This window comes from Delphinapterus leucas, chromosome 13 (genome assembly GCF_059928025.1).
Source record: "Delphinapterus leucas isolate spDelLeu-1000000601 "Yukka" chromosome 13, BTC_Dleu_Yukka2, whole genome shotgun sequence".
Classification (NCBI taxonomy): Eukaryota; Metazoa; Chordata; class Mammalia; order Artiodactyla; family Monodontidae; genus Delphinapterus; species Delphinapterus leucas.
The window spans coordinates 35,396,082-35,411,303 of NC_143141.1; the positions used below are offsets into that span (position 1 = coordinate 35,396,082).

At 40.5% G+C, this 15,222-nt stretch overlaps 1 pseudogene; it reads left to right on the plus strand.

Annotated features, from left to right (window-relative positions):
- The first annotated feature begins 3,734 nt into the window (after positions 1-3,734).
- On the plus strand, positions 3,735-6,051 carry LOC111167885 (elongation factor 1-alpha 1 pseudogene; annotated as a pseudogene).
- Positions 6,052-15,222: the final 9,171 nt, after the last annotated feature.

Consider the following 15,222-nt stretch of genomic DNA (forward strand, 5'->3'; position numbering starts at 1 on the left):
ACCGTATGATCCAGCAATTCCATTCCAAGGGTATACATCTGAGGAAACAAAAACGTTAATTCGAAAAGATACATGCACCCCAAAGTTCATAGCAGCATTACTTACAATTGACAAGATATGGAAGCAACCTAAGTATCCATCGACAGTTAAATGGATGAAAAAGATGTGGTATACGTACACAATGGAATACTACTCAGTCATAAAAAGAATGAAATTTTGCCATTTGTAGCAACATGGACGGACTTGGAGGGTATTATGCTAAGTCAAATAAGTCAGACAGAGAAAGACAAATATTGTATGGTGTCATTTACATGTGGGATCTAAAAAATACAACAGGGACTTCCCTGGTGGTGCAGTGGTTGAGAATCCGCCTGCCAATGCAGGGGACACGGGTTCGATCCCTGGTCCGGGAAGATCCCACATGCTGCGGAGCAACTAAGCCCATGCCCCACAACTACTGAGCCTGCCCTCTAGAGCCCGAGAGCCATAGTTACTGAAGCCCACGCACCTAGAGCCCTGCAACAAGAGAAGCCACCACAAATGAGAAGCCTGCGCACCACAACGAAGAGTAGCCCCCACTCGCCACAACTAGAGAAAGCCCGTGCGCAGCAACGAAGACCCAATGCAGCCCCCCAAAATAAAATTAAATAAAGTTTATTTAAAAAAATACAACAAACTAGTGAATATAACAAAAAAGAAGCAGACTCACGGATACAGAGAATGAATTAGTGGCTACCAGTAGGGAGCGGGAAGGGGGAAGGGGGAAGGTACAATATAGGGGTAGGGGATTAAGAGGTACAAACTACTAGGTATAAAATAAGCTATACGTGTTTATATTGTGCAACATGGGGAACATAGCCAATATTTTATAATACTATAAATGGGATATAACCTTTTAAAAGTGTGACTATTGTACGCCAGTAACTTATATAATATTGTACATCAACCATACTTCGATTTTTAAAAAATGGGTTGTTTGGTCTTTATTATTGATTTGTAAGAGTTTTAAAAAATATTCTGGATAGGGAATTCCCTGGAGGTCCAGTGGTTGGGACTCGGCGCTTTCACTGCCAGGGCCTGGGTTCAATCCCTGGTCGGGGAAGTAAGATACTGCAAGCTGCGTGGCGTGACCAAAAATAAAAAATTCTAGATACAAGTTCTTTATCAGATACATATTTTGCCTATGGAAATAACCCAAAATACAGACAAAGAGTCATTCATGAGGTTTTTCACATCAATGTTATTTACAATTGTGATGAAATTGGAAATAAGTTACAATCTAATAAAAGGGAAACTGTTCACTTCTTTACGATTCAAAGGAATATTTTACAGCTATTTATTAATATTAAAAATGTAAAGACATAGAAACCTGCTTTTGATGTAATTTTAGGCAGAAAATAAAATTATGTATAATATCAGCTATGCATTAAGAAAGCCTGGAAGTATATGCCAAAGCAATGAGGGTAACACTGTCTAACTGGTAAGATTATGGCTGGCGTTGAGATTCTCGATATTTTTCCAAACTTTTCAAGATTGATATGGAAAGCCTTAGTTAAACAAGAAAAAACATCTCATAAAGAGGTAAATGGTTAACACAGTGGTTGGTGCTTCCTTTACAAGCTCACCTAGACTGAGGCATGACTTGTGATACCATTAATAACCAGGTGGGTTAGTCAATAGCATAGCAGACCAGCCAAAAGCTTTGAACTGTAATTCCAGCTCTGCCCTTGAACTTCAGGCTGTTTTTCACTCCTGTTTAAAATGGGACTCAGAACTGTGAAGTACTTAGCAAGACTGCCATGTAGCTTTCTGGGGAACTGCTTCCCAGGTATGTACTCTCAAATATGCAACAGCTCTTGAGATTTGTTCAGTGACTTGGGAAGATAATCTTGAGAAGTCAGGCATGCCTTTAATATTTAGAAGAGAGAGCCTCTGCTTCTGCCGATACACAGATACAAAGAGCTGGAGGGCAAGCAATAGGGGTAGTTAAGGAGAAAAGCCTTGGGTTGAAGAAAATATTGGAGGCAAGAAGAGAAAGACAAGGGTGAAAAGAGGAAATGGACGAAAGAATTGAGAACCCAAGAAAATAAGTCTCTGGACTGAGAACTGTCATACTTTGAATAAGAATTTTGTAGCTACATTTTGCACCTGTAAAGTCTTACTCTGTAAATGATTTGTATCCTTTTACTCATTTTCCTTTCTAGTTCTACAGCTATTTATGTCATCCTCTGGAGACTGGAAAGAGAGGACAATTACTACTGGGTTTACTGAGAGGAAGGAATTTAAGGTGCTTCTATAGGAATGACTCTCATAAGAAGGCCGTTTCCTAAGGCAACATATTTTGTCAAGATGAGTGATTCAGCTCATATCAGAGATATTTTTGAACCTGGTCAATTACTTTACCTAAGGCAGCCACACTATATATGTTTGCTGATGTGTAACTCATGAAACCAAGAAATAATATTCAAATGATTATTTAGAAGATCAAATAGAGGGTTTTAAAAAAATTGGTAGCCAACAAAAGCTAGCCAAAATTCTTTTTTGAAACTTGATAATATGGAAATGCAAAGGGCCTAGAATAACCCACACAATCTTGAAGAAACACAAAGTGGGAGGACTTACTCTACTGTACATTACCTATATTATAAATAATTGTGTCACAAGGATGGACATACCGACCAATGACATAGAGTATAAATCCATAAGAAGATCCATGCCTATGTGGATATTTTATTTATGACAAAAGAGACACTGCAAAGCATTAAAGAAAAGATAATCTTTTCAATAAATGGTGCTGGGAGCATTGAATAAATTATGTGGAGAAACTTGACACCTACCTCATACTATACATGAAAATTCATTCCATCCCCATGCACTTGGAGTCCATGAGCCAAAGGGATATGCAAAGATGCTTAAACATTTCAGGGCTGGTTTCTCTGTTCATATCCAGTTCTGGTGCTTAGGAACAGGGACCCATGCTGATGCCCAAGGGCAAAAAGCCCCACTTCCTTTAAGGAAGGGGGCAAGCCTGACCCTGATGCCCAGTAAGGGGCAACCCTGGGCTTTTTGTTTTTCATGCTTTTCTTTTTGTTGGCCTTGTGCTGAGTTTGTTTACAAAAGATGTATTTTGTTTAACCAAATATTAAAAATGGAAAACTTGGTACATTAAAAAATTCATTCTAGATGTATCATAGACTTAAATGTAAAAGGCTAAATAAAGCTTCTAGAGGAAGAAGAGCTTCATGACTTCAAGATAAGAAAAGATTTTTAATAAGTACTAATCATAAAGAAAAAGATCATTTGAGTACATTAAAATTTAAAACCTCATTAAAGGCAAGGAAAGACTTTTAAAATAGGAGACAAAAAGAACTGATCATAAAGAAAAAGACTGATAAATTTGAGATTAATTTAACATTGGTATAAATACTTTCCATTTATTAAAGGATACAGAATATGCAGAAAATATTTGCAAACCTGTAACCTACAAAGAGCTCATGTATGAAATACATAAAGAAATCCTATAAACCAATAAGAAAATGACAGTCAACCCAGAAGAAAAATGGGCAAAAGATTTGAACAGATGCTTCTGGGGAAAAAAAAAGGATATCCAATGGACAATAAACATATGAAAAGATACTTAACATCCCTAATAATTAGAGAAATGCAAATAAAAACTGTAACCAGACATCATTATATACCCACCAGAATGGCTAAAATTAAAAGACCAGCACTACCAGGTGTTGGTGAGGATGTGGACAGCAGATGCTCTTATATGGTGCTGGAAGACTGCAGACTGGTACAACATTTTGGAAAATTTTTTATAGTATTTAATAAAGTTGAAGGTACATATAAATTTTTACCCAGCAATGCCATTTATAAGAATATACCCAATAAAAATATGAGTACATTTTTTTTTTTTTTTTTTTTTTTTTGGTACATGGGCCTCTCACTGTTGTGGCCTCTCCCGTTGCAGAGCACAGGCTTCGGACGCGCAGGCTCAGCGGCCATGGCTCACAGGCCCAGCCGCTCCGCGGCATGCGGGATCTTCCCGGACCGGGCACGAACCCGTGTCCCCTGCATCGGCAGGCGGACTCAACCACTGCGTCACCAGGGAAGCCCCTGGGTGAATCTTAAAAACATATTGTTGAGTAGAAGAGGCCAGATCCACAAGAATATATATTAGCTTTTTTCCCAACGGGTTTGCCACCAGGACACGAGTGTCCTAAAAACCTAAGCAAAACCTAAGCAAAAATGGGAAAGGAGAAGACCCACATCAACACCGTTGTCATTGGACACGTAGATTCGGGGAAGTCTACCACTACTGGCCATCTGCTCTACACATGTGATGGGATAGACAAGAGAACCATTGAAAAGTTCGAGAAGGAGGCTTCCGAGATGGGAAAGGGCTCCTTCAAGTATGCCTGGGTCTTGGACAAACTGAAAGCTGAACGCGAGAGTGGTATCAGCATTGATATCTCCCTATGGAAATTCAAGACCAGCAAGTACTATGTGACCATCATTGATGTCCCAGAACACAGAGACTTCATCAAAAACATGATTACAGGCACATGCCAGGCTGACTGTGCTGTCTTGATTGTTGCTGCTGGTGTTGGTGAATTTGAAGGAGGTATTTCCAAGAATGGGCAGACCTGTGAGCATGCCCTTCTGGCCTACATTCTGGCCACACCCTGGGTGTGAAACAACTAATTGTTGGAGTTAACAAAATGCATTCCACTGAGCCACCCTACAGCCAGAAGAGATAGGAGGAAATTGTTAAGGAAGTCAGCACCTACATTAAGAAAATTGGCTACAAACCCGACACAGTAGCATTTGTGCTAATTTCTGGCTGGAATGGTGTCAACATACAACCATTCTAACATGCTGGAGCCAAGTGCTAACATGCCTTGGTTCAAGGGGTGGAAAGTCACCCGTAAAGATGGCAATGCCAGTAGAACCACACTGCTTGAAGCTCTGGATTGCATCCTGCCACCAACTCGCCCAACTGACAAGCCCTTGTGTTTGCCCCTCCAGAACGTCTACAAAATTGGTGGTATTGGCACTGTCCCTGTGGGTCAAGTGGAGACTGGTGTTCTCAAACATGGCATGGTGGTCACCTTTGCTCCAGTCAAAGTGACAACTGAAGTGAAGTCTGTTGAAATGCACCATGAATTTTTGGGTGAAGCCCTTCCTGGGGACAATGTGGGCTTCAATGTCAAGAATGTGTCTGTCAAAGATGTTCGTCATGACAATGTGGCTGGTGACAGCAAAAATGACCCACCAATGGAAGCAGCTGTCTTCACAGTTCAGGTGATTATCTTGAACCATCCAGGCCAAAGCAGTGCTGGATGTGCACGTGTGCTGGATTGTCACACAGCTCACATTGCTTGCAAGTTCGCTGAGTTGAAGGAGAAGATTGATGGGCATTCTGGGAAAAAGCTGGAAGATGGCCCCAAATTCTTGAAATCTCATGATGCTGCCATCGTTGATATGGTTCCTGGCAAACCCATGTGTGTTGAGAGCTTCTCTGACTATCCTCCTCTGGGCTGTTGTGCTGTTCGTGACATGAGACAGACGGTTGCTGTGGGTGTCATCAAAGCAGTGGACAAGAAGGGAGCTGGAGCTGGCAAGGTCATCAAGTCTACGCAGAAAGCTCAGAAGGCTAAATGAATATTATCCTCAATACCTGCCACCACAGTCTTAATCAGTGGTGGAAGAACGGTCTCAGAACTGTTTGTCTCAATTGGACATTTAAGTTTAACAGCAAAAGACTGGTTAATGATAACAATGCATTGTAAAACCTTCGGAAGGAAAGGAGAATGTTTTGTGGACCATTTGTTTTGTTTGTGGCAGTTTTAAGTTATTAGTTTTTAAAATCAGTACTTTTTAATGGAAACAACTTGACCAAAAATCTCTCACAGAGGGCTTCCCTGGTGGCGCAGTGGTTGAGAGTCCGCCTGCCGATGCAGGGGACACGGGTTTGTGCCCCGGTCCGGGAAGATCCCACATGCCACGGAGCGGCTAGGCTCGTGAGCCGTGGCCGCTGAGCCTGCGCATCCGGAGCTTGTGCTCCGCAACGGGATAGACCACAACAGTGAGAGGCCCGCGTACCGCAAAAAAAGAAAAAAAAAATCTCTCACAGAATTTGAGACCCATTAAAAAAGTTTAATGAGAAAAAAAAAGAATACATGTTATATAATTCCATTCATATAAAGTTTAAATACAGGTCAAACCAAACTATACTGCTTAGGGTTCCATGCTTAGGAGAAAAACTACAATGAGAAACAAGGAAATAATTATCACAGAAGTTAAGGTAATAATTATCTTTCAAAACAAAAGGAGTAGTGATTAGGGGGAATCACTTTTGGGATTTCTGGAATATTGGCAATTTTGTATTTCTTGACCTGTGTGTTGCTTTGTGAAATGTCATCAAGCTGTTTCGTAAACTTCACTGTTTGTCTGTTAGACTGGCCCAAGAAGAAATAGAAAAATTGAATAAACCAATATCCATAGAAGAAACTGAAATGGTAGCCAAAGATCTACTTCCTAAAAGAAATCAGATCCTATAACTCTATGATTAGATTCTATGAAACTTTTAAGGAACAAATATTTCCTACCTTATCCAACTCTTCCCGTGCTAGCATTAACTCACATCAGAACTAAATTTAAAAGCAGAAGAAATTTAAAATAATAAGCTCATTTATAAAAAGATACCAAGATTCTAAATAAAATACTAGCAAATTGAATCTTGCAATTCATTAAAAGAATAATTATCATGACCCAGGATTGAAAGGATATTTTAACACCAGAATATCAAGAATTCTACTAACTAGAAGGATGATGTGAGCATGAACTTAGTAGATGCCACAAGATCATTTATGTGTGGTATAGCCATGCAATGGGATATCATTCAGCCATAAAAAAGGAATGATGTACTGATACATGATACAACGTGGAGGAATCTTGAAAACATGCTTAGTGAAAGAAGCCATGCACAAAAGTCCACATACAGGCATACGTTGGAGATACTGCAGGTTCAGTTGCAGACTACCTCAATAAAGCGAGTCACAGGAATTTTTTGGTTTCCCAGTGCACATAAAAATTATGTTTACACAGTACTGTAGTCTATTAAGTGTGCAATAGCATTATGTCTAAAAAAACAATTAAACATTGAAAAAACAGCCTTAATTAAGAAATAGTGCTGTTGGAAAAATGGCATCAATAGACTTGCTCGATGCAGGGTTGGCAGAGACCTTCAATTTATAAAAAACACAATATCTGTGAAGCACAATAAAGTGAGGTATGCCTGTATCATACAATTCCATTTGTATGAAATGTCCAGATTAGGCAGATCCATAGAGACATAATTTTTCTACCAGCTGTAACAAAAAACACACCCTGGTCAAATCAGACTCATGCCAGAAATGCAAGTAGGTACTGGGCATATACCCTGAGAAAACCATAATTCAAAAAGATACATGTACCACAGTGTTCATTGCAGCACTGTTTACAATAGCCAGGACATGGAAGCAACCTAAATCAGCAAATGAATGGATAAGGAAGATGAGGCACATATACACAATGGAATATTACTTAGCCATAAAAAGGAATGAAATTGAGTTATTTGTAATGAGGTGGATGGACCGAGAGTCTGTCATACAGAGTGAAGTAAGTCAGAAAGAGAAAAACAAATACCGTATGCTAACGCATATACATGGAATCTAAAAAAATGGAACTGATGAACCTAGTGGCAGGGCAGGAATAAAGACACAGATGTAGAGAACGGACTTGAGGACGTGGTGGGGGAGGGGAAGCTGGGATGAAGTGAGAGAGTAGCACTGACATATATACACTACCAAATGTAAAATGGATGACTAGTGGGAAGCTGCTGCATAGCACAGGGAGATCAGCTTGATGCTCTGTGACGATCTAGAGGGGTGGGATAGGGAAGGTGAGAGGGAGGCTTAAGAGGGAGGGGATATGGGGATATATGTATACGTATAGCTGATTCACTTTGATTCACTTTCTTATACAGCAGAAATTAACACAACATTGTAAAGCAATTATATTCCAATAAAAAATGCAAGTATGGTTCATTATTTGGATTTGTATTAATATGACACTATATTAATAAATCAAAGGAGAAAAACAATATAATCATCTCAATAGATACTTAAATACCATTTAGCAAAATTGATTTCTGACTAAACAAAACAAAATCAGGACTTCCCTGGTGGCACAGTGGTTAAGAATCTGCCTGCCAATGCAGGGAACGCAGGTTCGAGCCCTGGTCTGGGAAGATCCCACATGCTGCAGAGCAACTAAGCCCGTGTGCCACAACTGAGCCTGTGCTCTAGAGCCCGCAAGCCACAACTACTGAAGCCTGCATGCCTGGAGCCCTGCTCCGCAACAAGAGAAACCACTGCAGTGAGAAGCCCATACACCACGACAAAGAATAGTCCCCAGTCACCACAACTAGAGAAAGCCCGCGCACAGCAACAAAGACCCAGTGCAGCCAAGAAAACAAAACAAAACAAAAACAAAAACCAGAAAGGCTTACTATCATGAATAGCTAGATTTTTTTTTTGCCATTATAAAGATCCAGTATCATACTTTAATTACCATTAAAGTAAGGAAGAAGACATTATACCTTAATAATGTTCTGGAAATCCTAACCAGTACAGTTAAATAAGAAAAGAATTTAAGAGATATCTCTTAAGGTAAGAGATACCTTTCATACCTTAAGTAAGACACTCTTAAGGTAAGAAAGGTTTACTATTTGTAATTGTATCAAAGGATAACGAGAAACCTGAAGAGTAAAAAGAACTGTTAGGAAGTTGTGGGAAATGCAAGAATGGCTACGATATTTTGAAGCTCTTCTCAGGAGTGGAGTATATTTCTTCACACTTTGAATTCGAGTTGAACTATAAGACTTTCTTTAGAACATTGGGAAATTAGCAAGTTTGAAAAGTGCTTGTGCATTGGAACTTGCCCTCTTTTATGTTTTAAGGAAATCTGAGACCACTACTCTGTGAATTAAGCCTAGGTTAGCTTGCTGGATGGTGAGACACATGTGTCAAGTCATTGACATTACCCAAACTGACACAGAACAAACTCCCAGACCCATGAGGCCATCCCAGACTACTTAGGCCAGTTGAGGTGCCAGTTGACTGCAGAGATAAACTGAACTGGCCTAGACGAGGACACCAGTTGATCTGCAGAGTCTTGAGGAATAACACATGCTTGTTGTTTTGAGCCACTATGTTTTGGGGTGTTTTGTTATGCAGCAAAAGCTGACTGATACAGAAATTATAAGTGAACTTATTAAAGTGGTCGGCTACTTTTTTACAATTAGTGTACAAAATTGACAAATGGTTAGAAAATATAATGGAGGAAAGATCCCATTTACAACAGCAACACTACCACCAATATACCTGAAAATAAAAGTAACCAGAAATAGACAGGACCTATATAAAGAAAATGTAAAATCTCTATTAGGGAATATTAATTCTTGCTAAATTAATCTGTAAACTCAATGTGATCTCAATCAAAATGTCAAAAAAATGTAAACATTAGAAAATCTTAATGGGTTCATTAGTAGAAATAAACAAGAAAACTATCTGAATGGAAAGATATTTGGGGGGGCAGTCAGATTAGATATTTTATTGCATTTTGAAGTTACAAGAATTAAAAACAGTTTCATTCCAGAAAAATGTAGAGAGACCAACAGAATCAAATAGAGAATCCAGAGCAGACTAAAATACACATGATTTTAGTAAATGGTAATGGTGACATTTCCAATTCATGAGAGGAAAGATAGACTATTTTTTAAAGTGTTGGGACTAGTTGGGGGAATAAATTCAAGCTGTATAACCCCACTTCTTTTATCAAAGTAAATTCCAGAAGGAATGTAATGTAAAATGTTAAAATGAAACTATAAAAGTACTAGTAGTAAAGAAGCCAGATACAAAAGGTCACATTTTGTATGGTTACATTTATGTGAAATGTCCTGGGAATCCATAGAGAAAGAAAGTAGATTAGTTGTTGCCGGGGGTGGGGGGCGGACAGGGAAATGGGGAGTGACTGCTTAATGAATATGAGGTTCCTTTCAGGGTGATGAAAAATTTGTAAAATTAAATCGTGGCAATGGTTGCACAACTGTGAAAATACTAAAAATCACCGAATTGTATACTTTAAAAGGGTCAATTTTATGGTATGTGAATTATATTTCAGTATATATATATATATATATATATATATATATATATAACTGAATTATATTTCAGTAACACTCTTCCTTAAGAAAAAAAGAGGAAGAAGAAAATGAAAAGCCCAGAGACTGGAGAGTCCAGGGGAGGCTCTGACCCAAGTAATGAGGTCAGGTACAGTGGAGCTGGGTCTGGAAGGGTATTTTTCGGAAGTAGATGTTTTATACGAAGAAAGGGAGCAAAAGAAATTACCTCTCTTGGCTCTGATTACTGCATCACTCAGCCTCTTCCCAGGACTTATGGACTCTGCATGCCCTGGATAATTATTTTAAACTTAATAAATGGTTTTCAGTAAAAAAAAAAAAAAATTACTAGAAGAAAACATGAGTGAATTCATTTATAATCTTGTAATGAATACCTTTCTAAGCATGACACAAAACCCAGAAGTCAAATGGAAAATGATTGATCCATTTGCAGTTTTTATATTAAAACACCACATACAGGTAATAATAGTATTATAGTTATGTTTTTAAAAGATTTTTTGTCTTTAGAGATACGTACTGAAACACGTGTGGATGAAATGATATGATGTCTGGGATTTGCTTCAAAATAACTTGGGATGGGAGTGAAGTTTGGTAATGAGTCCATGGGATACTCTTCTCTCTAATTTTTTTAAGTTTGATTTTTCCATGACAAAAAATTAATAAATGGTAAGAAAAATGTATGTACAACATAAAAAGATAAACTGGGAACAAATATTTGCAGCTTAAAACATTAAAAGGGCTTGGGACTTCCCTGGCAGTGCAGTGGTTAAGACTCCATGATCCCAATGCAGGGGACATGGGTTCAAGCCCTGGTCTGGGAAGATCCCACATGCCGCTGAGCAACTAAGCCCGTGCACCACATCTACTGAGCCTACACCCTAGAGCCCGTGCTCCACAACGAGAGAAGCCACCCCAATGAGAAGCCCGTGCCCTGCAAAGAAGAGTAGCCCCTACTTGCCGCAACTAGGGAAAGCCTGCATGCAGCAGCAAAGACCCAATGTAGCCAAAAATAAAATATAAATAAATTAAAAAAAAAAAGTATGGCATTTATTGCCAAGCAAGAAGAACAGGTAGCTTGTGCTCAAAAGACCCAAACTCCCACGTGGCTTTTGGGGAAGGGTTTTTAAAGACAATGTGAGGGAGAGGGTCACAGGTTGCGTGATCAGCCCATGCATATTTCTCTGATTTGTTGACAGTGAGATAACAGGGTGCTGTTTTGGGAATCTCAATTATCAACCTTCTGTGTCCAACTGGTCTGGGGTCTATGTGCTAATGGTCAGCATGCAGTTAACTTCCTCCACCTGGTGGGGGTTTTAAGTATCTGCAAAACAACTCAAGGATATGGCTCAGGATATTATCTATAGCCCTTGAGGAGGAACTAAAGGTCCTTGACTTTGTTTTATGGCTAAACTATTATTATTTGTCTTGCTTGACTGCTTTTCTTTGTTTCTGCATTTTCTCACTTCTCTGATTAAATTTGTTCTTTGGAACGAGGGGAAGGCCTAGGAGGTTAAAACTTTTCTACAAATAAGAGGCAGGGGACATGGGGGTGTGTTCCCGAGAAAGCCTTGCAGGATCCTGCTCATTTTCAGGTTCACCTCTAAGATACATTATTACGAAATCAAGGCAGAAGAGTTTCACAGAGTGTGTATTGTATGGCCCATATATACACAGAAATGTGTGTGTTGTATGTGCATGTGATATGTTTATTATAATTTTTATATAACCATAACACATTTTTCTCGAGTTATAAATAAATTATTAATAGTGGGGAAAGGAGTAGTGATGTTGGTGGTGAAAGTAAGATTTAATTTTAAAACTTTTTGTAGTGCTTGGATTCCCCTCCCCCCATTTGCATGTCTTCATTTTAATTTTTTCTAAGTTTAAAGGAAATGGAAGCTTTTGCACTCAAAGGCTGTGAACCTTGGCATATGGTTTACAAGATAAAGTTCCATTTGTATGTAGTAGCTAACCATACCTTTTTTTTGGTCATTTTTCCCTTGCTGCTTTCAATAATTTTTCTTTGTCTTTAATTTTTGCCAGTTTGATTACTATGTGTCTTGGCGTGTTTCTCCTTGGGTTTATCCTATATGGGACTCACTGCGCTTCCTGGACTTGGGTGGCTATTTCCTTTCCCATGTTAGGGAAGTTTTCAACTATAATCTCTTCAAATATTTTCTCTGGTCCTTTCTCTCTCTCTTCTCCTTCTGGGACCCCTATAATGCGAATGTTTTTGCATTTAATGTTGTCCCAGAGGTCTCTTAGGCTGTCTTCATTTCTTTTCATTCTTTATTCTGTTCTGCAGCAGTGAATTGCACCATTATGTCTTCCAGGTCACTTATCTGTTCTTCTGCCTCAGTTATTCTGCTATTGATTCCTTCTAGTGTAGTTTTCATTCCAGTTATTGTATTGTTCATCTCTGTTTGTTTGTTCTTTAATTCTTCTAGGTCTTTGTTAGACATTTCTTGCATCTTCTCGATCTTTGCCTCCATTCTTTTTCTGAGGTCCTGGATCATCTTCACTATCATTATTCTGAATTCTTTTTCTGGAAGGTTGCCTATCTCCACTTCATTTAGTTGTCTTTCTGGGGTTTTATCTTGTTCCTTCATCTGGTACATAGCCCTCTGCCTTTTCATCTTGTCTGTCTTTCTCTGAATGTGGTTTTTGTTCCACAGGCTGCAGGATTGTAGTTCTTCTTGCTTCTGCTATCTGCCCTCTGGTGGATGAGGCTATCTAAGAGGCTTGTTCAAGTTTCCTGATGGGAGGGACTGGTGGTGGGTAGAGCTGGCTGTTGCTCTGGTGGACAGAGCTCAGTAAAACTTTAATCTGCTTGTCTGCTGATGGGTGGGGCTGGCTTCCCTCCCTGTTGGTTGTTTGGCCTGAGGTGACCCAACACTGGAGGCTACCTGGGCTCTTTTGTGGGGCTAATGGCAGACTCTGGGAGGGCTCATGCCAAGGAGTACTTCCCAGAACTTCTGCTGCCAGTGTCCTTGTCCTCACGGTGAGACAAAGCCACCTCCCGCCCCTGTAGGAGACCCTCCAACACTAGCAGGTATGTCTGGTTCAGTCTCCTATGGGGTCACTGCTCCTTCCCCTGGGTCCCGATGCACACACTACTTTGTGTGTGCCCTCCAAGAGTGGAGTCTCTGTTTCCCACTGTCCTGTCAAAGTCCTGCAATCAAATCCCGCTAAGCTTCAAAGTCTGATTCTCTAGGAATTCCTCCTCCCGTTGCCGGGGGACCCCCAGGTTGGGAAGCGTGACGTAGGGCTCAGAACCTTCACTCCAGTGGGTGGACTTCTGGGGTATAAGTGTTCTCCAGTCTGTGAGTCACCCACCCAGCAGTTATGGGGTTTGATTTTATTGTGATTGTGCCCCTCCTACCGTCTCACTGTGGCTTCTCCTTTGTCTTTGGATGCGGGGTATCTTTTTTGATGAGTTCCAGTGTCTTCCTGTCGATGATTGTCCAGCAGCTAGTTGTGATTCCAGTGTTCTCGCAAGAGGGAGTGACAGCGCGTCCTTCTACTCCGCCATCTTGGTTCCTAATCTGCTAACCATCCTTTTTAACAGGTAAAATTTCAAAATCATAACATTAAATCTTATTTTTGCCTTTCTACGCCTTTCTTCCATTCCTCCTTCTCTCCTTCTGTTCCCCCTAGGTGTTCCCTTCCCTGTCTAAGCCCAAAACCACTGAGCATGTGGCTGTTACAAAGGCATTGGGATGTCTTTGGAAGTGCTGCTTCATACTTTTTCACAGCTCTCCTTGCATCTGGTACACTCACGGCACGAACTGAAAACTCAATACCTATTTGAAAACAAAAATTTTCTTGGGCATGATTAATACCCTTGCTTTGAAAGTCGCAAAGCTGTAGTGCTGAATCCTTCATTTCCAGCACATCAATCATGCACTTCTTTTCACTCAGGACCCCTCACTTTTTAGGGCTATCACGTCCACTGCAAGTGCCAAGCCCAAACCTCTCACTATGTGGGCATCCACTAACTTTTCACAGATGGTTTTCCATGTCTTTATAAAGGATCCTTTCGCTTCCTTCTCAGGGTGGGCCAAGTACAGAGAAGAGCCCTGGACCCTTGAGCCAATAGAACAAAGTTTAGCCCCAGCTTGGCCACCAACTCTAGACCCAATGTCCTCGTCTACAAAATGCAGATGAACTCTAGAAACCCTCCCACCCCGATCCCCGCATTCTCACTTCCGGTGCCAATGCTCTGCAAAGAGCATCACGCCCTCCTCTTCCCTCACCATGTATATCTTAGTTATCCCCTGCCCAGAATCTTTCCTTCAATTTACTAGCTCTTTAAGATATTAGCATAGTATATTTTCCAGGCTTTGTTGTTTAGCTTTTTCCCCTGTTTTCTCTCCTTATCCTCTTATTTTCTTCTGAAGGATAATGACTCCTTCACTCAATAATTCAAATCATAAATATCAATCTAGTTTGATTGTGTCTAGGTAGACACCTCTTCTTCTCCCTCTTAAATGAAATCACAACTCAAAACCACCCCCTTGTAGAGCATTTGTAGTTTATATCACAGCCTTGAGAAGCAAGGGATAAAGCTCGAAAGGGCAGAAAGCATGTGAGTCTTAGAGGAACAAGGACGAGAATCAACTCCTAGCACCACTACTCCTTCTCTTAACCTGCCTGACCCTCGGTTTTTTCATCTGTATTACAGAGGCAATAATAGTTCACTCTTGCCCACCTCCCAGTCCCCCTGCCCCACCTGGTCAGAGCTGACAACTCAGTCTGTCCTCAGGATCCGTCGTCTCTATAGGTGGCACCCCCAGTGCCCAGGCCTACCAGGAGTCCTTCTCTGCTGCCGTCGTTCCCCACTCACTGCCCTCATGGCTTGCCTCACTCAGCCTATCCTCCTCAGGGAACCGGAGCTCCCTGTGTAGAAACAGTGGGGAGAGGCAGGTGGAAGGAGGCCACAGAGGAGACAGATGAGTGGAGAGGGCTGAAGG